Here is a 26,220-nt window from a genome sequence, read left to right as displayed (position 1 = left end):
GTCAAAAGTTTAGCCTAAAATTGTGAAAGAAGAGCAGAACTGTTTAGGGTGTGCGTTTGTTATTTTGGGAATGGGGATCAGGCCACCAGGTATGAGTTACATGTTGGCTGTGTTGGAGGCAGGGCACCAAGTATGGGCCAAGTTTCTTGTCTTAGTCGCTAGCGCCGCGGTTTCCTTCCCTAGGCGCTACCCTACAGTCTGAAGCCGTAAAGGGGACTCAATTTCTTGGTGGGCTTTTCTTCTGAAAAGCAGCATGAGCTGGGGACAGTCATGAATGAGAAAGCCTCACTCCATCCCACTCCCCCATCATGACCTGCACCAGTGAAGGGAAATGCCTGCCTTTGGCTGGATGGAGTGAACACAGGCTGCGGCCCCATACAGTGCCGCCTGCAGTGATGTGCGCCCTGAAGTTGGGGGCTGCCCCAAAGGAAGCCCCATGGCAGGGACCGTCCCTGGCCCGGTGAGGCAGAGACTCAGGGCCCGACTCAGAGGGGAATTCATGGACCTCAGCACTGCGTATAGCAGCTGCACGGCTCCCCTGCAGCACACAGGCTGCCCTCAGGGACCCACCTCGTTACCTCTGTGGCTCTCTAACTGAGTGTGTTTCTCTATCTTTCTTGTCCGGCCCGCCTTCTTCTCCCTTCCCCTCCATCGCCCTATCTCGTTTTTCATCTGTTTCTCTACCATTCTCTTACCTGTGTTCTTCTCTAACCCCATCGCCCTTCCCCCACGACTACTTCTTCTATCCTATGTTCCATCTTTCTTTCTCTTTACTCACTGTATATAATATTTCTTACTACCTCTCCCAGCCTTCTGTCTTTACTTATATTTCTTTCTCCTTCGTTCTCATCCCTTCATCTCACTTCTCCCTTGGCCCTCTCTGTCTCCCTCGCCCCTCTTTCTCATCGTCCTGCTCGTGACCACACTTAACTCCGCCCACCCAAAGCTCCGCCTCCATGACCCGCCCACCTAGGGCCCATACCATGTGCTCCCCACGGGGCCCTTTGCCTTAAATCTGCCACTGCTGTTGGCATTGCCAGTGCTTGTTACATCTTGTTCACAGACCCTATTTTTTCTACTGGGCCGTCACTTGAGGGTGTTACACATGTTGCTGACATCACTACATTCATACAGGCACGCTCAGACCCATAGATATTCCGAAAGAGAGTGCAACGAAGCCTATATGACAGACACACGCGCTATGGTGTGTTCAGAGCAAATAAACAATCGGAGAATCTTTGCTGGTGTTTTTACAAGTAGAATCTAAATCAAACCACGGTTTATCCTGAACTGAACCCAATTCAGGGAAAGCAAACTCCTGCATTATAGTTGCAAACGCGGAAATTGCATGCGTGGTTTTCCCCCCACAACTGTCTCGTATGACACGTGACACTCGGGAGTATGGTTTGCAGCAGGCAGCGAAAGGATCCGGGCTGGCACTGGGCCAAGCAAACACAAAGATCAGATGTCAATATTTGTGCATCTGTGTAAACGCCAGAGGACTTTCCTTTGGCAAGGCTGCGCAGTCGGCGCAGCTTGGGACCTGAATTCACAAACCGCAGGATACGCAGGTGCGCAGAAATGGAACTCGGCCGCGGCGACCGCAGAACAACAATCTACGCACAACAAAGAGCGTAAACCTGGCGCGGAAGCGACGGACAAGTGGGGTCGGTTTACTGTCAACAGGGATCCCGGCGGTGAAGGCACTTAGGTGGAAGCGTTCCTCCGCGCCCAAACCATAACAAGGCCGCGGCGGCGGCGTTGGTGCACTGGCAACAGGCCACGGCGGGGATGGTGGGGGAGGAGGGGGGAGGGGTCATGCGCATCTGCTTTGCTGACTGATACGCGGATTACGGGACTCCTCGTGCCTGTTTACTAGGCTGAAACCCTGACAGGGGATCACGGGGCACTTGGAGTAACAAGGCCGCTCGCTGATAGCGCTGCGGGTCTATTTTTGGGAGCTAGCTGGCAAGGCAAGAGAAAGCACTTGAGTGTAATCCACGGGGCTGGTCACAGTGCTGGCAGGCAGGGCGCCACTTCCTCGCTGCTGGCAAAACAGGAAGTGGCTGAAATCTTTTGTTGCAGCTTCCTGGAGCCAACCAGTGCGTGAGACCTCAATGGCCGTCCCTAGAGGACAGCAGAAGAAGGCAAGGGAGGGAATCCTGATGCATTGGCAACACCAGCTGCTTCGGCTTTTGTGTAGGCACTAGCATTTCAGTGCCATAATGGTATTAACTGGCCATTGTTGGTAGCGGGTTCAAAATGGTGTGAGTACCTGGGCCTCTAATAGCACTGCCTGGCAAATGCCTAATTCTTATACCCAAGTCAAAACTGTTGGCTTTGTCAATGCTGGTTTTTAACGGGACTTCAGTGAAAGACACGCATAGTGTTTATAAACTGAGTGGCTAAAGACAGACCTGTTTAAGACATTTGTATTACACCTGTAGTAGGTTTACAGGTTTAATTACCTCTCAGAAGACTGCTTTGGTACAAAAGCTGGGAGGAACTTTGAGTGCAAAGTTTGATGGTAAAGCTTGATTAAAGCGTGTTCAAAGAGTTCCTGTGAAGAGGTGTTTTGGGTGGAGAGAGACATGGGTGGGAATGGTCATAGGGATTAGCATGGCCATGGGAAGTCAATGGGTGGGCAGATAATCAAACAACACCTCCAAGCTTTGTGACCCTCCTCATATACAATTTCTCCCTATCTGTACTCTAATGGAAAAGTTTCAGTTTATGGGTCGCGCAAGCGCGACCTAAAAACCCAAACTAAAAAGGTCAGATCCTTGGAAACTCTCAGACATATATAGCTTCAATGAACGCACCATGGTGGCCCTTCCATAACCTGTATCCCAAACCTGTAACACCCACTCTCCCCATATGCATCAAATGATACCTTTGTGTATATTCATGTATCCTATTACATAAGCCCCCAGTGTGGGGCACTTCATGGCTTCCTAGCTAGGCTTGAGCTATATATAGGGAAATACAAAACCTAGACTATTTGTGACTGGTGTTGACATCGAGGACAACCCCTATATACTCACATTGTCAGCGCCTAGACCCCCACGTAGCTTTGGTGTGCAGCGCTATATAAAACCAAATAAATATAAATATAGGCTTCCATCTGGTATAGCGCTTGTGCACCCTCTTTCATTTAAATTGTCATTTATTTAGTGCAGCAAACACCTTGTGTTATCTTGGCACTGACAGAGTAAAACGATGCCCCAACAGCCTGGCTCACTACGGTACACGGTATAACAAACATTTGATTATAGGAACAACATTTCCGTAGATTCAATTTTTCTCTAATATGAAAAGGAAGCAGATTCCACAGTCTGGAGGCCCGAACAAAGAGGCTGCTGCATCCCTCCATTCCAGGCAAGAGGATAGATATAGGATTTCAGCAACTTGTCGGTCGAGGTCCTCACTCCTGACGCGAGGGAACAGACCAGGACAGACCATGGCGTGACAGCAACATGTTACATGTCTAACTCCAAGCTTATATAGTCACACTCCTGGCTGCTACCCTGCACCACCCTTACAGCTACAATCCCCCCAACGCCTTATCTTACAAGTGTCAGAATCCAGTTCTTCATATATTACAACCAATGTGTGCGCCACTTGTAATGCATACACTGCATGCACAAGTGTGTGTTTCCAGGGCCGCTTAAATACATTCACTGCTAGGAGCTTATATCTTTCCTAAATACCATAGATCTCTTATACATGTATATGCTGCCTTACAAATATTGCTATCCCCCAAACGTCCCCATACTTATATTGCTGATAATTACTCAGTGCCCCCAGCCCACTTCTGTACTCTTATTGCTGACAAATGATATGAGGCTCTGCCCCCTCTTATATTCTCCCACTGCATACAGCTAGGGTGCACCGCCAGACCCTGTGCATAGTTCTGCTGCTTACAGCCAGGGTGCACCGCCAGACCCTATACATAGTTCTGCTGCTTACAGCTATGGTGCACCGCCAGACCCTGTGCATAGTTCTGCTGCTTACAGCCAGGGTGCACCGCCAGACCCTGTACATAGTTCTGCTGCTTACAGCCAGGGTGCACCGCCAGACCCTGTACATAGTTCTGCTGCTTACAGCTAGGGTGCACCGCCAGACCCTGTACATAGTTCTGCTGCTTACAGCTAGGGTGCCCCACCAGACCCTGTACAGATGTGCTACTTACTGCTAGGGTGCACCTCCAGACCCTGTACAGATCCACTAATTACTGCTAGTGTGCACCGCCACACCCTGTACAGATCCACTACTTACTGCTAGTGTGCACCGCCAGACCCAGTACAGATCCGCTACTTACTGCTAGTGTGCACCGCCAGACCCAGTACAGATCCACTACTTACTGCTAGTGTGCACCGCCACACCCTGTACAGATCCACTACTTACTGCTAGTGTGCACCACCAGACCTGTACAGATGCGCTACTTACTGCTAGTGTGCACCAGCAGACCCTGTACAGATGCGCTACTTACTGCTAGTGTGCACCGCCAGACCCTGTACAGATCCGCTACTTACTGCTAGTGTGCACCGCCACACCCTGTACAGATCCGCTACTTACTGCTAGGGTGCACCACCAGACCTGTACAGATGCGCTACTTACTGCTAGTGTGCACCACCAGACCCTGTACAGATGCGCTACTTACTGCTAGTGTGCACCGCCAGACCCTGTACAGATCCGCTACTTACTGCTAGTGTGCACCGCCAGACCCTGTACAGATCCACTACTTACTGCTAGTGTGTACCGCCACACCCTGTACATAGTTCTGCTGCTTACAGCTAAGGTGCACCACCAGACCCTGTACAGATCCACTATTTGCTGCTAGTGTGCACCGCCAGACCCTGTGCATAGTTCTGCTGCTTACAGCTAGTGTGCACGGCCAGACCCTTTACAGATCCACTACTTACTGCTAGTGTGCACCACCAGACCCTGTACAGATCCACTACTTACTGCTAGTGTGCACCGCCAGACCCTGTACAGATCCGCTACTTACTGCTAGGGTGCACCACCAGACCCTGTACAGATCCGCTACTTACTGCTAGGGTGCACCGCCAGACCCTGTACAGATTCGCTACTTACTGCTAGTGTACATCGCCAGATCCTGTACATAGTTCCGTTGCTTAAGGCTAGTGTTCTGCCAGATCTCCTGACATAGGCCAATTGCTCACACCCGGTGTAGTGTGACTGCCCAGACCTCGTACATAGTTCAGATGCTTATGGCTAGTGTGCATCGCCAGACCCTGTACAGATCCACTACTTGCTGCTAGTGTGCACCGCCAGACCCTGTACAGATGCGCTACTTACTGCTAGGGTGCACCTCCAGACCCTGTACAGATGCACTACTTACTGCTAGTGTGCACCTCCAGACCCTGTACAGATGAGCTACTTACTGCTAGTGTGCACCGCCAGACCCTGTACGGATGTGCTACTTACTGCTAGGGTGCACCGCCAGACCCTGTACAGATCCGCTACTTACTGCTAGTGTGCATCGCCAGATCCTGTACATAGTTCCGTTCCTTAAGGCTAGTGTCCTGCCAGATCTCCTGACATAGGCCAATTGCTCACACCCGGTGTAGTGTGACTGCCCAGACCCCGTACATAGTTCAGATGCTTATGGATAGGGTGCACCACTAGACCCTGTACAGTTCTGCTGCTTACTGCTAGTGAGTGCTGCCAGACCCCGTACATAGTTCCTCTGCTTACAGCTAGGGTGCACCACCAGACCACGTACATAGTTCAGCTGCTTACAGCTAGGGTTCACAACCAGACCCCGTACATAGTTCAGCTGCTTACAGCTAGGGTTCACAACCAGACCCCGTACATAGTTCAGCTGCTTACAGCTAGGGTGCACCACTAGACCCTGTACATAGTTCCGTTGCTTACGGCTAGGGTGCACCACCAGACCACGTACATAGTTCAGCTGCTTACAGCTAGGGTTCACAACTAGACCCCATACATAATTCAGCTGCTTACAGCTAGGGTTCACAACCAGCCCCGTACATAGTTCAGCTGCTTACAGCTAGGGTTCACAACCAGACCCCGTACATAGTTCCGCTGCTTACAGCTAGGGTTCACCACCAGACCACGTACATAGTTCAGCTGCTTACAGCTAGGGTTCACCACCAGACCCCATACATAGTTCAGCTGCTTACAGCTAGGGTGCACCACTAGACCCCGTACATAGTTCAGTTGCTTACGGCTAGGGTGCACCACTAGACCCCGTACATAGTTCTGCTGCTTACGGCTAGGGGGCAACTCTAGACCCCGTACATAGTTCTGTTGCTTACAGCTAGGGTGCACCACTAGACCCCATAAATAGGTCTGCTGCTTATGGCTAGGGTGCACCACTAGACCCCGTACATAGTTTTGTTGCTTAAGGCTAGGGTGCACCACTAGACCCCGTACATAGTTCTGCTGCTTACAGCTAGGGTGTACCACTAGACCCCGTACATAGTTCCGTTGCATACGGCTAGGGTGCACCACTAGACCCTGTGCACCACTAGACCCCATACATAGTTCTGCTGCTTACAGCTAGGGTGCACCACTAGACCCCATACATAGTTCCGTTGCTTACGGCTAGGGCGCACCACTAGACCCCGTAAATAGTTCCGCTGCTTACGGCTAGGGTGCACCACTAGACCCCGTACATAGTTCCGTTGCTTACGGCTAGGGTGCACCACTATACCCTGTGCACCGGCAGACCCTGTGCATAGTTCTGCTGCTTACAGCTACAGTGCACTGCCAGACTCCACACATAGTTCCGTTGCTTACGGCTAGGGTGCACCACTATACCCTGTGCACCGGCAGACCCTGCACATATTTCTGCTGCTTACAGCTAGGGAGTGCCACCAGACCCCACACATAGTTCCACCGCTTACAGCTAGTGTGCACTGCCAGACCCTGCACATATTTCTGCTGCTTACAGCTAGGGAGTGCCACCAGACCCCACACATAGTTCCACCGCTTACAACTGGTGTGCACGGCCAGAGCCTGTACATAGTTTGGCTGCTTAGAGCTACTGTTCTGCCAGATCTCCTGACATAGGCCAATTGTTCACACCCGGTGTAGTATGACTGCCCAGACCCCGTACATAGTTCAGCTGCTTATGACTAGGGTGCACCACTAGACCCTGTACAGATGCGCTAGTTACTGCTAGTGTGCACCGCCAGACCCTGTACATAGTTCCGCTGCTTACAGCTAGGGTGCACCGCCAGATCCTGTACAGATCCACTACTTACTGCTAGTGTGCAATGCCAGACCCTGTACATAGTTCCGCTGCTTACAGCTAGGGTGCACCGCCAGACCCTGTACAGATCCACTACTTACTGCTAGTGTGCAATGCCAGACCCTGTACATAGTTCCGCTGCTTACAGCTAGGGTGCACCACCAGACCCTGTACAGATCCACTACTTACTGCTAGTGTGCACCGCCAGACCCTGTAGAGATCCACTACTTACTGCTAGTGTGCAATGGCAGACCCTGTACATAGTTCCGCTGCTTACAGCTAGGGTGCACCACCAGACCCTGTACAGATCCACTACTTACTGCTAGTGTGCACCGCCAGACCCTGTAGAGATCCACTACTTACTGCTAGTGTGCACCGCCAGACCCGTTAGAGATCCACTACTTACTGCTAGTGTGCACCGCCAGACCCTTTACAGATCCACTACTTACTGCTAGTGTGCACCGCCAGACCCGTTAGAGATCCACTACTTACTGCTAGTGTGCACCGCCAGACCCTGTAGAGATCCGCTACTTACTGCTAGTGTGCACCGCCAGACCCTTTACAGATCCACTACTTACTGCTAGTGTGCACCGCCAGACCCGTTAGAGATCCACTACTTACTGCTAGTGTGCACCGCCAGACCCTTTACAGATCCACTACTTACTGCTAGAGTGCACCGCCAGACCCGTTAGAGATCCACTACTTACTGCTAGTGTGCATCTCCAGACCCTGTACAGATCCACTACTTACTGCTAGTGTGCAATGCCAGACCCTGTACATAGTTCCGCTGCTTACAGCTAGGGTGCACCACCAGACCCTGTACAGATCCACTACTGCTAGTGTGCACCGCCAGACCCTGTAGAGATCCACTACTTACTGCTAGTGTGCAATGGCAGACCCTGTACATAGTTCCGCTGCTTACAGCTAGGGTGCACCACCAGACCCTGTACAGATCCACTACTTACTGCTAGTGTGCACCGCCAGACCCTGTAGAGATCCACTACTTACTGCTAGTGTGCACCGCCAGACCCGTTAGAGATCCACTACTTACTGCTAGTGTGCACCGCCAGAACCTGTAGAGATCCGATACTTACTGCTAGTGTGCACTGCCAGACCCTGTAGAGATCCACTACTTACTGCTAGTGTGCACCGCCAGACCCGTTAGAGATCCACTACTTACTGCTAGTGTGCACCGCCAGACCCTGTAGAGATCCGCTACTTACTGCTAGTGTGCACCAGCAGACCCTGTACAGATCCACTACTTACTGCTAGTGTGCACCGCCAGACCCGTTAGAGATCCACTACTTACTGCTAGTGTGCACCGCCAGACCCTTTACAGATCCACTACTTACTGCTAGTGTGCACCGCCAGACCCTTTACAGATCCACTACTTACTGCTAGTGTGCATGCCAGACCCTTTACAGATCCACTACTTACTGCTAGTGTGCACCGCCAGACCCTTTACAGATCCACTACTTACTGCTAGTGTGCACCGCCAGACCCGTTAGAGATCCACTACTTACTGCTAGTGTGCACCACCAGACCCATTAGAGATCCACTACTTACTGCTAGTGTGCACCGCCAGACCCTTTACAGATCCACTACTTACTTCTAGTGTGCACCGCCAGACCCTGTACAGATCCGCTACTTACTGCTAGTGTGCACCGCCAGACCCTGTACAGATCCGCTACTTACTGCTAGTGTGCATCGCCAGACCCTGTACAGATGCGCTACTTACTGCTAGGGTGCACCGCCAGACCCTGTACAGATCCGCTACTTACTGCTAGTGTGCATCGCCAGATCCTGTACATAGTTCCGTTGCTTAAGGCTAGTGTTCTGCCAGATCTCCTGACATAGGCCAATTGCTCACACCCAGCGTAGTGTGACTGCCCAGACCTCGTACATAGTTCAGATGCTTATGGCTAGGGTGCACCACTAGACCCTGTACAGTTCTGCTGCTTACTGCTAGTGAGTACTGCCAGACCCCGTACATAGGTCCTCTGCTTACAGCTAGGGTTCACCACCAGACCACGTACATAGTTCAGCTGCTTACAGCTAGGGTTCACAACCAGACCCCGTACATAGTTCAGCTGCTTACAGCTAGGGTTCACAACCAGACCCCGTACATAGTACAGCTGCTTACGGCTAGGGTTCACCATCAGACCCCGTACATAGTTCAGCTGCTTACGGCTAGGGTGCACCACTAGACCCTGTACATAGTTCAGCTGCTTACGGCTAGGGTGCACCACTAGACCCCGCACATAGTTCTGCTGCTTACGGCTAGGGTGCACCACTAGACCCCGTACACAGTTCTGCTGCTTACGGCTAGGGTGCACCACTAGACCCCATACATAGTTCGTTGCTTACGGCTAGGGTGCACCACTAGACCCCGTAAATAGTTCCGCTGCTTACGGCTAGGGTGCACCACAAGACCCCTTACATAGTTCCGTTGCTTACGGCTAGGGTGCACCACTAGACCCCGTACATAGTTCCGCTGCTTACAGCTAGGGTGCACTACTAGACCCCGTACATAGTTCCGTTGCTTACGGCTAGGGTGCACCACTAGACCCCGTGCACCACTAGACCCCGTACATAGTTCTGCTGCTTACAGCTAGGGTGCACCACTAGACACTGTACATAGTTCCGTTGCTTACGGCTAGGGTGCACCACTAGACCCCGTACATAGTTGCGTTGCTTACGGCTAGGGTGCACCACTAGACCCCTTACATAGTTCCGTTGCTTACGGCTAGGGTGCACCACTAGACCCCGTACATAGTTCCGCTGCTTACAGCTAGGGTGCACTACTAGACCCTGTACATAGTTCCGTTGCTTACGGCTAGGGTGCACCACTAGACCCCGTGCACCACTAGACCCCGTACATAGTTCTGCTGCTTACAGCTAGGGTGCACCACTAGACACTGTACATAGTTCCGTTGCTTACGGCTAGGGTGCACCACTAGACCCCGTACATAGTTCTGCTGCTTATGGCTAGGGTGCACCACTAGACCCCGTACATAGTTCCGTTGCTTACGGCTAGGGTGCACCACTAGACCCCGTACATAGTTCTGCTGCTTATGGCTAGGGTGGACCACTAGACACCGTACATAGTTCCGCTGCTTATGGCTAGAGTTCTGCCAGCCCTCCTGACATAGGCCAATAGCTCACAGCCAGCTTTCACCACAGCTCCTATATACTTCCTCTGCTTACATATGGTGTATTCCGCTCAGATCCTCTATAGAGGGTCTGGAACCTGCCGCCCTCCAGATGTTTAGGAAGGCGCCTCAAAATTGACTATGCTCACTAATGGGAGCTTTCGTTCAAAACTTCCGGAGAACCAAAAGTTGCACCCCCAGATGCCTATATACTTCTATTGCTTACAGTTACCCTCCTCCCACAGACCCTTCTTATATGCTTCTGATGCTTACAGCGCCTGATGGCCGGTCCTCTGAGAGCCTTTGTCCATTCCTAGCCTCCTGTGGTTCCCAGTCTACCCTTGCTCTCAAGTCATAGAAAACAAATCTTATTTTCCTTCTGATTCTAAAAATTAAAGAAAGATTTTTCATAGTTTTTGTCTCCTTCCTTGTCTCCTTCCTTCCTTGTCTTCTTGTCTCCCTCCCTCCCTCCCTTCCTACCTTCCTTCTTTCCTTAATTCCTTCCTTCCTCCCTTCCTTCCTTCCTTCCTTCCTTCCTTCCTTCCCTCTCTACCTGTCTCATTCCTTGTTTCCTTCCTTCCCCCCTTTGCTCCTTGTCTCCCTTCTTCCTTCATTGACTCCTTCCTCGCTTGCCTCCTTCATTGTCTCCTTTCTTCATTTTCTCCTTCCTTCCTTCCTGTCTCCTTCCTTCCTTGTCTCCTTGTCTTCTTTCTTGTCTCCTTGTCTTCTCCCTTGTCTCCTTCACCCCTTCCTTGTCTCCTTCCTTCCGTGTCTCTCTCCTTCCTTCCTTCCTTCCTTCCTTCCTTCCTTCCTTCCTTCCTTCCTTCCTTCCTTCCTTCCTTCCTTCCTTCCTTCCTTCCTTCCTTCCTTCCTTTCTTCCTTCCTTCCTTCCTTCCTTCCTTCCTTCCTTCCTTCCTGTCTCCATCCTTGTCTTCTTGTCTTCTTCCTTGTCTACTTGTCTTCTCCCGTGTCTCCTTCAACCCTTCCTTGTCTCCTTCCTTCCTTGTCTCCTTCATTGTCTCCTTTATTCATTGTCTCCTCCTTCCTTCCGTTTTTCCTTCCTTCCGTTTTTCTTTCTTTCCTTCCTTCCTTCCTTCCTTCCTCCCTTCCTTCCTTCATTGTCTCCTTCCTTTCTTCATTGTCTCCTTCCTTCCCCCTTGTCTCCTTCACCCCTTCCTTGTCTTCTTCCTTCCTTCCTTCCTTCCTTCCTTCCTTCCTTCCTTCCTTCCTTCCTTCCTTCCTTCCTTCCTTCCTTCCTTCCTTGTCTCCTTCCTTTATTGTCTCCTTGTCTTCTCCCTTGTCTCCTTCACCCCTTCCTTGTCTCTCACCTTCCTTCCTTCCTTCCTTCCTTCCTTCCTTCCTTCCTTCCTTCCTTCCTTCCTTCCTTCCTTCCTTCCTTCCTTCCTTCCTTCCTTCCTTCCTTCCTTCCTTCCTTCCTTCCTTCGCTACCTCCTACCTCGTAATGAGGCCGATTGTATTGTAATATGACCCAATCTCATTAGCATTGGTAAAGCGTGTGAGGAATGGTGCAAAGATGTTGGCGTTGTTCAAAATAATTTTAGCCGCCACGGTATCTCCGTTACATGACGTGGGTCGCATATTCCCAATAATTCTTTCCATAGTCTGTATTGAGATAGTGGAAAAGTTCAAAAGTAGTTTTATCTCGCTCTCAGTCTCCTTAGTGCTGTTTGCAAGTAAAACTGAGGCCTGGTCTGCCACAATTTTAGCATGTACTTCTGTAATGTTATCTATGATAGCTTGTTGCATTTTTGAACAATCATTCATTGTAGGGGAGGCCAGATTCGAGCTCAAGTGGGGTTTTTCCAATATTTTCAAAATGTCAAATACATTCTTAGTACTATCAGGTGATCCTTCAATTTTGGTTTTAAAAATAGATTTCTTAGCTTTAAGGATATTGTCAATTCTTCTATGTACTTCCAGCTCATTTTGTTTTTGTCAGTCTTATTTTTATTCCAATGACGTTCTGCTGTCCTCGTCTCCTGCTTCAGTTTAGAAAGTTCTGCAGAGAACCAATTACGATGGTTTTGCTTATTCCTGATTAACTTAGTCTTAACAGGTGTTGTCTTGTCAAGCAAGATGAAAATCAGAAAGACCACATGAGCAACAGAAAGCCACAAAGAAGAACGGTGGTCAGTGGTCGCATGTGCATCATGGAGGAACATGACGCGGCACTGTCAAACCTTGGTGCCAAGAAAATATACGTGGGTGAGAAGAATGCCCTCTGGCTGGAAGCTACATGGAGGGTCAATGTCTTCCAGAGAGCGCCCAATGACCCGGAAGAGTGGTGGCCAGACTACAAAATGATGGCCAATGACAAAGTTGACCCTAAAACATCAGAAGTGGAAAACCTAGTGTAGCACCAGAAGTGCCCGTCACAGAGACGGTAGCGCCCGCCGAAAATCCTGTGAAACCCATCATTGTAAGTAATGGTAAGGAGACGGCAGAGAAAGCACACATACATATTTCAAGTAACTTTGGGTCTCAACCTAAGTTACTAGGGGAATCCAGACGTGGATCCCTTGCTCACTATTCTTAGAGAGGCATAGCTACACCTTACTGATGAGGCTGAACCAGACCGAAACACGTGTCTGGGGTTGCTGTTGGTACTGTTTTTCAGAGGAGAATTGCCTAGCATTTAGGTGCGGGACTGCCCCAGGGCAGGAGAAAGACTGATATGTTTGGGATATTTCTTCTCTGTGAAAGATGGTGAGCTAAAGACTCTGGGTAAGGCTCTTGTAACCAGGACTCATGTATGGCACAGAGTCTCCCAGGACCCCCCTCTTTTAATTTGCATATTTCAAGCAACTTTTGGTCTCACCCTAAGTTACTAGGGGAATCCAGACGTGGACCCCTTGCTCACTATTCTTAGAGGGGCACAGCTACACCCTACTGATGCGGTTCAACGAGACCGAAACACGTGTCTGGGGTTGCTGTTGGTACTCTTGTTCCGAGGAGAATTGCCTAGCATTTCGGTGCTGGACTTCCCCAGGGCAGTACAAAGACAGATATGTTTGGGATATTTCGTCTCTGTGAAAGATGGTGAGCTAAAGACTCTGGATAAGGCTCTTGTTACCAGGACTCATGTCTGGCAGAGAGTCTACCAGGAACCCCCCTTGTTATTTGCATATTTCAAGTAACTTTGGGTCTCACCCTAAATTACTAGGGGAACCCAGACGTGGACACCTTGCTCACTATTCTTAGAGAGGCATAGCTACACCTTACTGATGAGGTTCAACCAGACCGAAACACGTGTCTGGGGTTGCTGTTGGTACTCTTGTTCAGAGGAGAATTGCCTAGCATTTCGGTGCGGGACGGCCCCAGGGAAGGACAAAGACTGATATGTTTGGGATATTTCTTCTCTGTGAAAGATGGTGAGCTAAAGACTCTGGGTAAGGCTCTTGTAACCAGGACTCATGTCTGGCAGAGAGTCTCCCTGGTCCCCCCTTGTTATTTGCACATATATGTGTACACTTGACCACACATTGCAGACCACAATAAACATATGTCAAACTAAGACTCTATAGTAAATTGCAAAGTTTAGAGGAATTATTAAAGGGAAGAGGATATGATATGATATGATAGGTTATTTATAACACGCTTAATATCCAGAGGTTTCTAAGCACAGACCCAGGGACCGAACCAGTGTGGCTCCGTGCTGTTCTGCTTCCAAGACGAGCATGTTTCCCCTAAGATATCCTAAAGATGTGTATTCGGCATGAGGGAGACACAAAGAACAACACTTGTATTCAATGATTCAATCCAAAGCAACTAAACTCGCACTGTCTGTAAACATAAGTACTAAACTATACCTGGGAAAGAAAATGGCCCTCGGGAGTGGTGTTGTGTTGCCTGTCTAACGTGGACAGAGGGAGAGAAATATCCGTCCACTAAATTAAGGAATTAATCAGGCTCATATGCGGTTTCCAAACCTGTCTGTAAATTCACCCACTGTGCTTGTCTCATCTGCTATAACGCAGACCCACACGCTAGCATCCAGAATAACCATGTTACACCTACCCAGCCATGACGAATTGGCTTGAAAAAGTGTAAAAACCCAACTCTAAAAACCATGGGCTAATTGTCACAGGACCAACACACCAAACATTTTTGAAGGGTTTTTATGACTTTATTTTACCCACCCTCAAGTGTGCATGTGTAAGATTTGTAGTTCACTTGCTAATCAAATTAAATTAAACCACAGTCTACAATGTCCATAAAAACAGCACTTAAACTGGTATCCCTAAAGCAAGGCAAAAGGATATCCGTGGTACAGGGCGACCGGTTTCAGTGACTCAAAGTCTGTCACCTTCCTCGGGAACAACGAAACACACATTAAATTCCTCTAAGAGTCATCACTCCTGTCTTCAATCAAGTACTAGAGGCAACTGATTACCAACCTAAACAGGAGACAGTGCAATATTCTCTGTGAAAAGAGTGGCCACTCCCAGGGCTGGAATGGACCTTCTGCCTTTCGGCCCGTGGCCAGACCAAAATCGTCCCTGAGGAGTGGGGGCCGGTTTCTGGCCATGCCTGGGCCGTATTGCACAAAAATAATTTTGGGGAAAAAAATAAATAAATATTTTTGAAAAAATAAATACCTGCAACGGCATAATTCATCAAAGCAAGGTAACACATGTTACCTTGCTTTGATGATTGATTTGCATGCATGATGAGTGCATCATAAATTATGATGCATGCATCATTCACATGCTGCTGCAGCATGCAAAGTTGAAGGGCCGGGCCGCGGCCATGCCGGCGGCTGTCACTGTGCTGCCACTCCAGGGGGTACGGTGCCCTTTGGAGTGGCTCTGCTGTTGTATTGGTGATAAATATGTATTAGTGATTAACAACCAATTTTAGAGTAGAGTAAGCATCCATTTCAGACTATGCATGTTGCCTTTCGCAAGTTGCAGTAATAGCATGTTTTTTTTTCTGCTGTTATCTCTGTTACAATCATCACAAGACATTCCATCTCGGTGTCCTCGGCCACTTGAAAAAATCCTTGTGCCTAAAAAATTCTGTACAGTGTACAAATATTTGACCATAGCCCATCAAGTGGCCATTGACTTCATTGTGCCACAATGAATGCTTTGTTGTAATGTGTCCATCTTTCCCATCTCACTGGCATACTGTTCAGGATGTTTGTTTGCATGTATAAGGTAACTAGAGCTGAGAGTATGGGAGATTCTGTGAGTGAGCTGATTTCTCTATTTTGCCATGCTCTGAAGCCTGAAAGTAGATGCATGCAGGCTTGACATGCAGCCAACTTTGCACCAGACCTGCAGATGAACTTAACGGGTCTGCTGTTAAATCTCAGTTACCTGTTTAATGATATCCACTACAGAATAATTGCTCATTTTACTATAGCTGTTAGGATAGCTCAGTGGGTTGAGCGCTCGCTGCTGCGATGTGTGTGTGACCTGCAGGTTGCAGGTGCGAATCCCAGCAAGGCCAGCTCAGCCTTTCATCCTTCTTATGTCGATAAATGGGTACCAACACAGGTTGGGTGATATTGTGCGCATATTTGTTCTATAAAAAAGAGCTTAAGCGTAAGTGCTATACAATAACATATTATCATTTGGCCATGGACGTCTGCTTGGATTCACAGTAATTTGACAATATGAATCTATACACACAGACATTAATGAAACATATGGTGATCCATTCTTGTATGAAACGTATATCACATAAGTGATATCATGAACATATTTTTCGCAGTGTACTTAGGAACAATGCTATTTGATGCCACTTCCTGTTTCGTCAAGGGGTGAAAGGTCGTGTTTCATTGCTTCTTGGGGTGTCACTGAGGTCAAAGGTCGCGAGAGGTGGGCCACTTTTATTTGGTGTCCGGGCCTATTTCTTGTCCCAGTCCAACCCCGACCACTCCGCTCCTCAAAATAACTAATGTTGCAGGCAATGCGATTCCCAGCACACTTCAATAGATAACACGGGCCTCAGCCCCATCGATACTCTCCTACCTGTGTTAGACCACGAATGCTCTTGGTCTACACATCCACAAATGCCGGTGTTTTCCACTCCCGGTCCCTCTGTAGCGGGGACATCCCCATCTCTTGGATGTCATCTAAATGAAATGGAGAATCTCCACTCAGTGACTAAACAACCAGAAAAATGTATTGGAGCCCACCAATGATAAAAAACCATTTCCCAAACGTCAGCATAATTTTACCTGAGACTGTGTTGTTTACTTCCTGGAGAAAGAGTGGAACTGGCGTCTGAACAAACACGCAGCAAAACTACAAACCGCTGCTAGTATGAACGGTACACACTGTTTGCTTTCCATTAGACAACATTCACTACAGCGCGCAGGAAAAGGCGGTCATGTGACAAACAACGTCACTTGCCTAGCAGTGTATCTCCCCAAGCGGTGGCCATCTTAAAATGGGTCAAAAACCCTTTAATGAATGCCAATGCTGCATACAAACGTCCGGCAGTTCTACTCAATCTGTCAGCCATCCTGGATACCACAGCACTTGCATTTGCACACCCTCCGCTCTGGCGGTTCCCATTTACACCTCACATGGCCCCAGTCAGTGTAGCACTCAACATTCCTATCACTTCATCTGTGGCTCACCGATGAACTCGGACTCCCCAGCACTTAGCCCGACTTCCCTCTTCTGAATACTCAGAAGGCATAGTAGGTGCGTCCATTTCCCTCTTCACCCCACTGTTCTTAACTATTGTGTTTTAAAGTATTTCCCACGCTTGCTCCCTCGCTGCCCTGTAGGCGCTTTGAAACAGAATTTTATTATTGTATAAGCGCCTAACAAGCAAAAAATAAATAAATAAACAATAAATAAATGATCATTTAATAGTTTTTTGTGACAATCAATAAATGATCTAAAGGTGTTGTAAAGCCATACTATTGACTGAATGGTAGACTATATAACATGCCAAAGACTCGACAGTACGATATTTGAATCCACCGATATGTAGTCCTTGGTGACTAAGATGTTAGTACTTCGTTGACCAGGCGTTCCCTGTTTGTTTTTCATTGGGCATGAGGGCCATCAGAAGTGTATGTGAAGAGTGACTACCATCCCCATGTGGGAATGGTGCAGTCCTATGCACAGGTCCAATTCATACCTGCCCTCGGACTCTGGGGGACATGTAGAGGAACAGGAGCACAGGAGGCAAGCAACGTCCACTGGGTGTCTGCCCATTTATGTCCAGGAATTACTAGAGCCTAATGCAATAATTAGGCCACCCAAACAGAAGCTGATTGTTGCTTTGTGAACCCACATGATTGCATGGCCACGTACACTGCCTATAACTCAAAGCTCTCATGCTTTTAATCCAAATGTTGCAGAACCATGTCCTTTGAGGCAATCTATGTATGAGGAAATTACGAGTCATATCCCAAGTGATGGACATCCCTAATGAGAATATTCAGAGCCATAATATCCTGTGGAAGTGATTGACGCTATATATGCAGACATACCGAGCCCTTATGAGGACATTCAGAACCATATCCTCCCGTGAAACTGATTCACAACCTTTTTGAGAACATGCCGAGCCAGTCCCACCCTATGGAAGATATTGAAGATGCTAATAAGGATATGCAGAGCCATGACCTCGTGTGGAAGTGGCTGATGGCCCTTTTGAGGACATGCTGAGCTAATCCCACTCTGTGGAAGTGATTGAGGGCTCAGATGAGGATATTTAGAACCATACTGCCAGTAAGACTGAGATTCTCATCATTGGCACACCAGCTCCCCCCTTTCCTGTCATTCAATGGTCGGCCTCCCTTGGCCCTCTTCCTTCTCCCACCTCTGAGGCTAAAAACCTTGTGGTCAACTTCGACTCCACTCTCTCCTTCTCCCCTCACATCTCTGACATCCTTTCCTCTCCTTCCCTCAAAGGCTCACTGTCTCCAGAGCTCCGGTTCTCTCTAGGCTGGATTACTGCAACAGTCTCTTTCTAAATCTGCCTGCTTCTACTCTGCGCCCTCTGCAAGACTTGTCCTTGGCCTCAAGCCCTGGGATCGTATCTCCCCAGAACTCTCTGCACTGGCTCCCAGTGGCTGTGAGGATTATGTTCAAAACCCTCTGCATTGTCCACAAGGCCTTCTGGGACCTGGGTCCTCAATACCTTCAACTCTCTCTTCCTAAATATCTTCCTTCTCAAGCTCTTCGTTCATCTGCCCCCAACTCCCTCAGGGTCAGTCGCTTTTCCAAGCGACAGATCTCTCTCTTCGGCTGGTGCCTCCCTCTGGAACAGCCTCCCTGCCTCCCTGAAACTTGAGGAAAACCATCTCTGGTTCCGGAAGAACCTCAAGACCTTTCTATTTGCTTCTGCTTTCTCTTCTCCTCTCCCCCGCTGAACTCCTGACTGAAACTGCACTGGTCACCTGGCTACCTTCTGACCTTGGGCCCAGGTCCCCTCCCCCACCAGCTATTTATTCTTACTGTTGATTCTATGTATTGCACTGGCCACTCCCCATCCCCCCGCACTTACCCTCTCCCTCCCCTGCACTTACGTGATCCCAATGTCACCTGGCCTAGTAAGATCATTGTCATTGTCTTCCCTCTGTTCCCCCTCCATTGCCTAGTCGCGCCTTGAAATCCTTGTGTATAGGCACGTTATAAACACCATATCGTATCATACTCTCCTGTGGAAGTGATTTACAATCCTAATGAGAACATACCAAGCCATGTCCCCCTGTGAAAGTTATTTATCACCCTTCTGAGGACATACTGAGCTAAGCCCAACTGTGTAAATGATTGGCAGCCATAGTGAGGACATGCAGAACGATATTCTCCTGTGGAACCTATTGACAATCCTTACGAGAACATGCTAAGCCATATCCTCCTGTGCAAAATATTGATCTCCCTGATGAGGACATGCTGATCCTAGCCATCCTGTGGAGTTGATTGACAATCGTAATGAGGATATTCAGAGCCATAGCATCCTGTAAAAGGGATTGACAACCCTGATGAAGATATTCAGAGCCAAAACATCCTGTGCAAGTGGTTGGCAACCCTAATGAGGATATTCAGAACCATAATATCCAGTGGAAGGGATTGACAACCCCAATTAGGCTATTCAGAGCCAAAACATCCTGTGCAAGTGATTGACAACCCTAATGAGGATATTCAGAGACAACACATCCTGTGCAAGGGATTGACCACCCTAACGAGGATATTCAGAGCCAAAACTTCCTGTGGAAGGGTTTGACAACCCTAATGAGGATATTCAGAGCCATAGCTTCCCGTTGAAGGGATTGACAACCCTATTGAGGATATTCAGAGCCATACTATCCCATGGAAGGGATTGATCACCTTATGAGGACATGCTGTGCTAAGCCCACCTGTGGAACTGAATCACAATCCTTATAAGGACATGCTGAGCAATATACCCCTGTGGAATTGATTAACGACCCTTATGAGGATATGCCAAGCCATTTCCCCTTGTGGAAGTGATTGATGACCCTTATGAGGACATGCCGAGCCATGTCCTTCTGTGGAAGGGATTGACAACTCCTGTAGAACTGATTGAGGACCGATATGAGAATCTGCAGGCAAAAACATCCTGTGGAAGTCATTGACAACCATCTTGAGGACACACCAGGCATAGAGAGTAAATTATGGAGATGAGTCATTTCTGTTGATGATGTTACAGTAGCTACTGACATTGACAGTAGACAACATCAGTACATGACACCCTTAAAACAGCTCCCTTGGGCTGAATCATCAAACTCCCATAGTGTTACCAATCAGGGCCTCCTATCAAGATGTCCTATCACTAGGGAGACCTACTGTGTCCCAGTCAAGGCAGAAATATTTCATCTGAGAAGAGGAAATGAGGGTCCACTATAGCGCGAGCAATAGCCAGTCTAACCTGAGATAGGCATTATAGGGTGTTTCACAGGAGATACGGCTCACAGTGAGAGGAATGAGATGGCTCCATAGGTGTCAAATTCACATAGAGATGTCACATCTCAGTAGGGGTTGGAGCCCTGATATTGTTAGATCTGTCAGCGGCTTTCGACACTGTCGACCACCCCATTCTGCTGTCTCGCCTGGCTCAGATAGGGCTATCTGGCCAGGTACTAGCTTGGTTCACCTCGTTCCTGGTGGATCGTACCCAGACCCTCTCCATGCCTCCGTTTCTATCTGCTCCCTGTCTCCTCACGTGCGGTGTCCCACAGGGCTCCTCCTTGTCTCCGATCTTATTTAACATCTATATTTGGGCACTTGTGAGTCTCATCCGCTCGTACGGCGTCAAGTGTTACTTGTGAGGTAACGATATTCAGATCCTGATCCGATTAGATCTGGATCAGGCTTAAATGTTGTCGTGCCTGCAGGGATGCCTGGCGGCCGTGGGTGAATGGATGAACCACAACTGGCTCAAACTGAACGGAGACAAGACAGAGGTCCTGGTGGTTGGGTGTCCCCAGACCCTACACTTTGGATTTCCTCCTTCTGTCCCTACTCTCTTGGTGCTCTTCCGTCTCCTGTAAGTAAAGTAAAAAATCTGCGTTTAGTTCTATTGGCTTCCCTCTCAATGGCTAATCAGGTTGTGACTGTTTGTCTGGCGGGGCACTTCCAGCTGAGAACTTCGAAAAGGATTCTTCCCTTGATTCCTGCTCCCCTTCGCCCCCCTGTGGTGACGGCGCTGATTTTATCCTGGCTAGATTATTACAACTCCTTGTATTTATCCCAACGCAAGGGCCATATCCAAAGACTACAATGCTTGCAAAATCTGGCGGCTCCAATGCCAACTGGCACTCCTTATGGAGCCCCCATATCTCCAGTCTCCAGTCTTGCGCTCACTACACTGGCTACCTGTTAGCCAGCATATAAGATTTAAGGCCTTATGCATAGTGAATAGAGCTACTCATGACCTAGGCGCAGAATTTGTACAGGTTAAATTTGTGCGCTATCACCCTAATCGCCAATTTCTCTCAGCATCTACTGACATGCTCATTGTGCCTCCTTCCCGCCGCAGGAGGATTTGCGGTGGAGCCTTTTCTGTGGCCGCAGCCAGACTATGGAACGATTTTCCAACTTCCATAAAGAAACCTTCGAATCATATGGCCTTCAGGAAGGCAAATAGGACACTTTCGTTTTAGCTGTTGGCTTCTCCTTTGGTTTTCATATGAATGGTCCTCTCACTCTCCAGCGCCAAAATGCTTTTGGGTGAAAGTTGCTCTTTAGAAATGTCAAAATCAACTCAAATCAAACATCATACAGAAGCCATAGCAGTTTGACACTGAGTTGCCCCTGCCCTTGTGGCATATGTGGCAGCCATGTCTGCACCACCGAGCCATAGCACTATTTTATTAGAGGTGGAACTACGTGTTGGCAGTTCAAGGGCAATGCATACAGGAACGATAATGCCCTCTGTCTTTCACCCCTTGACAGGGGGCAAACAACCCACACAGGCGTTAAAAATACACCAAAGCACATGGTTGGCCAGGAGACAGTGATGTGCTTAGACATGTTCAGCAGCACTGATCTGGACTGCCCTGTAATAGCGTTTCCAAGTCTTCTCAATTGGCAGAATTACGTTCTGTTTGGTTTTTGCAAGGAACCCAACTCTACAATCCATAAAGGGGTCACGTGTGCTGTTGTGTCATTTGTCTTTGTCTGGCATGTGCTCCGTGCTTGCATATAGTGTGTGGGTTTGCCATCTGCTGTGTGGACCTTGTTTTACCTCGACATAATATTTGCTCAATTTTCTGGGTGACTTGCTCCAGTTTGTAATTGGAGAAAATGGTGACTGCGATTTTCTGGCGAAAACTATTTGCTGTGCTTCTGGGAATATGTTTTTGTGTGCACTTTTGCCTACTTTTCAAGGAATCTCTCCACGATTGGTTTGGCTGATGTTCTTGCTCTCCACCCACTTTGATCATCTTTTGCCCTTATTGTGTGCCTATTATGTGCACTCACATAACTTGAAGATGCAAACTTCTGTGAATCAAACACATTTGATGCACATTTTCTTTGCATCTCAGATTTACACACACATAAGATTGTGAGAATCTGGCTTCATAGACATTAATAGAACTGGTACTGAACATCCCATCAATGACATCCTTGACATATTAGATACTGGGGCCACATCAGCGTCACCAGAGGATCACAGATGTCCAGTATATGGTGCCGGTTGTATGCGAATTGTATACGAATTGTTCGAACTACAATTGTTTAAATCACAATTGACCTCATGCTCCGTGTCTGTCTCCTGTTCTCCCGCCACCCCCGCTCATGCCCCGTGTCTGTCTCCTGTTGCCCCCCGCTCATGCCCCATGTCTGTCTCCTGGTGCCCCCCACCCCCCACTCATGCCCCGTGTCTGTCTCTGTTGTTCCCCCCACCCCCTGCTCATGCCCCGTGTCTGTCTCCTGTTCCCCCCACCCCCTGCTCATGCTCCGTGTCTGTCTCCTGTTCCCCCCACCCCCGCTCATGCCCCGTGTCTCTCTCCTGTTGCCCCCCACCCCCCACTCATGCCCTGTGTCTGTCTCCTGTACCCCCCACCCCCCGCTCATGCCCCGTTTCTGTCTCCTGTTGCCCCCCGCTCATGCCCCGTGTCTGTCTCCTGTTCCCCCCACCCGCTCATGTCCCGTGTCTCTCTCCTGTTACCCCCCACCCCCCGCTCATGCCCCGTGTCTGTCTCCGGTACCCCCCCACCGCCCGCTCATGCCCCGTGTCTCCCTCCTGTTGCCCCCACCCCTGCTGCTCATGCCCCGTGTCTGTCTCCTGTACCCTCCCACCCCCCGCTCATGCCCCGTGTCTCTCTCCTGTTGCCCCCCACTCCCCCACTCATGCCCCGTGTCTGTCTTCTGTTCCCCTCACCCCCCCGCTCATGCCCCGTGTCTGTCTCCTGTTCCCCCCACCCCCCGCTCATGCCCCGTGTCTGTTTCCTGTTGCCCCCACCCATGCCCCGTGTCTGTCTCCTGTACCCCCCATGCCGCGCTCATGCCCCGTGTCTCTCTCCTGTTGCCCCCATCCCCCCGCTCATGCCCCGTGTCTGTCTCCTGTTGCCCCCCACCCCCGCTCATGCCCCGTGTCTGTCTCCTGTTCTCCCCACCCCCGCTCATGCCCCGTATCTGTCCCCTGTTCCCCCTCAATCCCCCGCTCATGCCCCGTGTCTGTCTCCTGTTCTCCCCACCCCCCGCTCATGCCCTGTGTCTCCCTCGTGTTCCCCCCACCCCCCACTCATGCCCCGTGTTACCCCCACCCCCCCGCTCATGCCCCGTGTCTCCCTCGTGTTCCCCCACTCATGCCCTTTGTCTCTCTCCTTTGCCCCCCACCCCCGCTCATGTCCCGTGTGTGCCCTGTACCCCCCCGCTCGTGCCCCGTATCTCCCTCGTGTCCCTCCCCACCCCCCGCTCATACCCTGTGTCTCCCTCATGTTCCTCCCCACCCGCTGCTCATACCCCGCGTCTCTCTCGTGTTCCCCCACCACCGCTCATGCCCCGTGTTTCCTTCCTTTTCTCCCCCACCCCCTGCTCATGCCCCGTTTGTACCCTGTTCCCTCTCAACCCTCGCTCATGCCCATGTGTCTCCCCTGTTCCCCCCCGCCCCCCGCTCATGCCCTGTTGTGTTCTTTATACACCCCGCCTTCCCTTTCCATGGTGGCCATCTTGGTAAAAGATTTTCCTTCCTACACCGGGATGCCGCAGGCGTCCCTGTGTAGGAAGGAAAATCTTTTTGTTTTTTTTACCACCCGGCGTTCCCACTTTGAAGACATAAGATGTTAGTGGTCTTCATCTATTGAAAAGGATGTTATGGTGACGTTGCACTAATAAAAACCTTTAAAATTTAGTAAAAAAAAAATGTTACAGGGACGTTATGGTTAAGTTGCACTAATAAAAACCTATGAAATTCAGTAAAAAAACTTTGTTAAAGGGACGTTATGGTTAAGTTGCGCTACTAAAAACCTATGAAATTCAGTGAAAAAACTTTGTCAAAGGGACGTTATGGTTCCAAGTAAAACCGAAAAACCCTTGAAATTAAGCTAAGCAACCATAACTCGCGCCACCACTGTGCACTGCTAAGACTAACACCCAGGACATCAAAGATGACATCACAAATGTCATTGATGACATGACTGATGACATCACATGTCTGGCTCACTCTTTTTTCTTTTGCTGACATATCTAGGCCACATGGTTTTCTTCAGTAACAGTCAGAAACGAAACATTTTATTTTATTTGTAGACGTATCCTTCAAGTAGGTTCTTACAGTAATTCCCTTAGAGTCCAGTCACGTCATATGAAACATATACATACGGGAAGACACAAGCTTGAAAGACAGCAATCCTTTTTGTGCATAAAGATAATCAATAGACTTATGAGCACTTTCTGATAGTTCTGTTTTTTTTTATGGCTGTACTTTCCCTGTGGGTCCAATCACATCAAGTGATACATATACATAGGGTAAATAGCAGCTTTGAAACAGAGCAATCATTTATTTGCATGAAAATAATCAGTTAAGTTATGAATTGTTTCTGCTACTACTTGTGCTTTTTTGCTAACTTCACTTTCCCTGTATATACCCATATTGGTATGTGTTCTTGTGTCTTTGTGTTTTGTCTATAGTAATGCAATTATGTAATACATGTGTTTTATTAGCTACGTATTACATATTTCACAGTACACATAAATCTGTTAAGAAAACAATTATCATTTCATTATTCAACATATTAACATTACGAATATTATACCTTCATCTTGTACGCTGCACACAATGTTATGTTTCTGTATGAGTAGCTTAGTATACTAGATAGAACCCCATAATAGAATGCTATTTATATCAATGCATTGTTCAATGCACTAATTAGGGTATGATATTTATTGCAATGATCCTTGACACTTGTTTCGCAACATTATAATAAGAATCCCTTGTACACATAGTCCATGAAAAGTACATACACATGTGATGTAATCAGTGATGTCATCAATGACATTTGTGATATCATCTTTGATGTCCTGGGTGTTAGTCTTAGCAGTGCACGGTGGTGGCGCGAGTTATGGTTGCTTAGCTTACCATAACCGGCGAATTTCAAGGGTTTTTCGGTTTTACTTGGAACCCTAACGTCCCTTTGACAAAGTTTTTTCACTGAATATATATATATATATATATAAAACCAAACCAATGTTTCCAGAGAAAGAGCACTTTTTGGGAGGCTTATAACTTCGCTCCCCCTGGATGAATCCTCACCAAACTTTGCAAAAAAAAGTATAAGGCCCACTCTGAATTTTTTTGCAAAGTTTGGTGAGGATTCGTCCAGGGGGGGAAAAGTTATAGGGGGTGTCCCAAAATTTCTTTTTTTCCCATAGACTGAATGGGAAAAATGTTTTGCTCGCGCCTACAGCCCAAACCGCTGGACAGATTTTCACCGAATTTGGACCAGGAGCAGCGGCTTCGTCCCGAAAGCGTGCTTTTGCAAATTTGGTGAAAATCTGTCCAGTACTTTTTTAAAAAATGACCAAAAAGTAGGTACAAAAAAATTAGTGATATCTGTGTTCGCTTCGCGGACACACTTCCCTGTTCGCTCCGCGGACAGCACAGGGATTGGGCAAGCGGGTTGCGTCGTGTCTGCGGACATGTTACTTGCTTTCCCATTGGCTGCACTGCAGCGTGCAGTGCGTTGTATTTTCAAGACGCTCGCCATCTTTGTTTGTGGTTTGCGGTGAGAGCCCGGCTAGTAAGTGTCTTCCTTCCGTTCCCCACGCTCATGCCCGTGTCTTCCTCCCGTTCCCCCCACCCCCGCTCATGTCCGTGTCTCCTTCCTGTACCCTCCACCCCCACCCCCGTGTCTCCCCTGTTCCTCCAGCT

Source organism: Ambystoma mexicanum, chromosome 2p (assembly GCF_040938575.1).
Source record: "Ambystoma mexicanum isolate Mex_15411 chromosome 2p, UKY_AmexF1_1, whole genome shotgun sequence".
NCBI classification, from domain to species: domain Eukaryota; kingdom Metazoa; phylum Chordata; class Amphibia; order Caudata; family Ambystomatidae; genus Ambystoma; species Ambystoma mexicanum.
Note: the sequence above shows the minus strand (reverse complement) of the source record.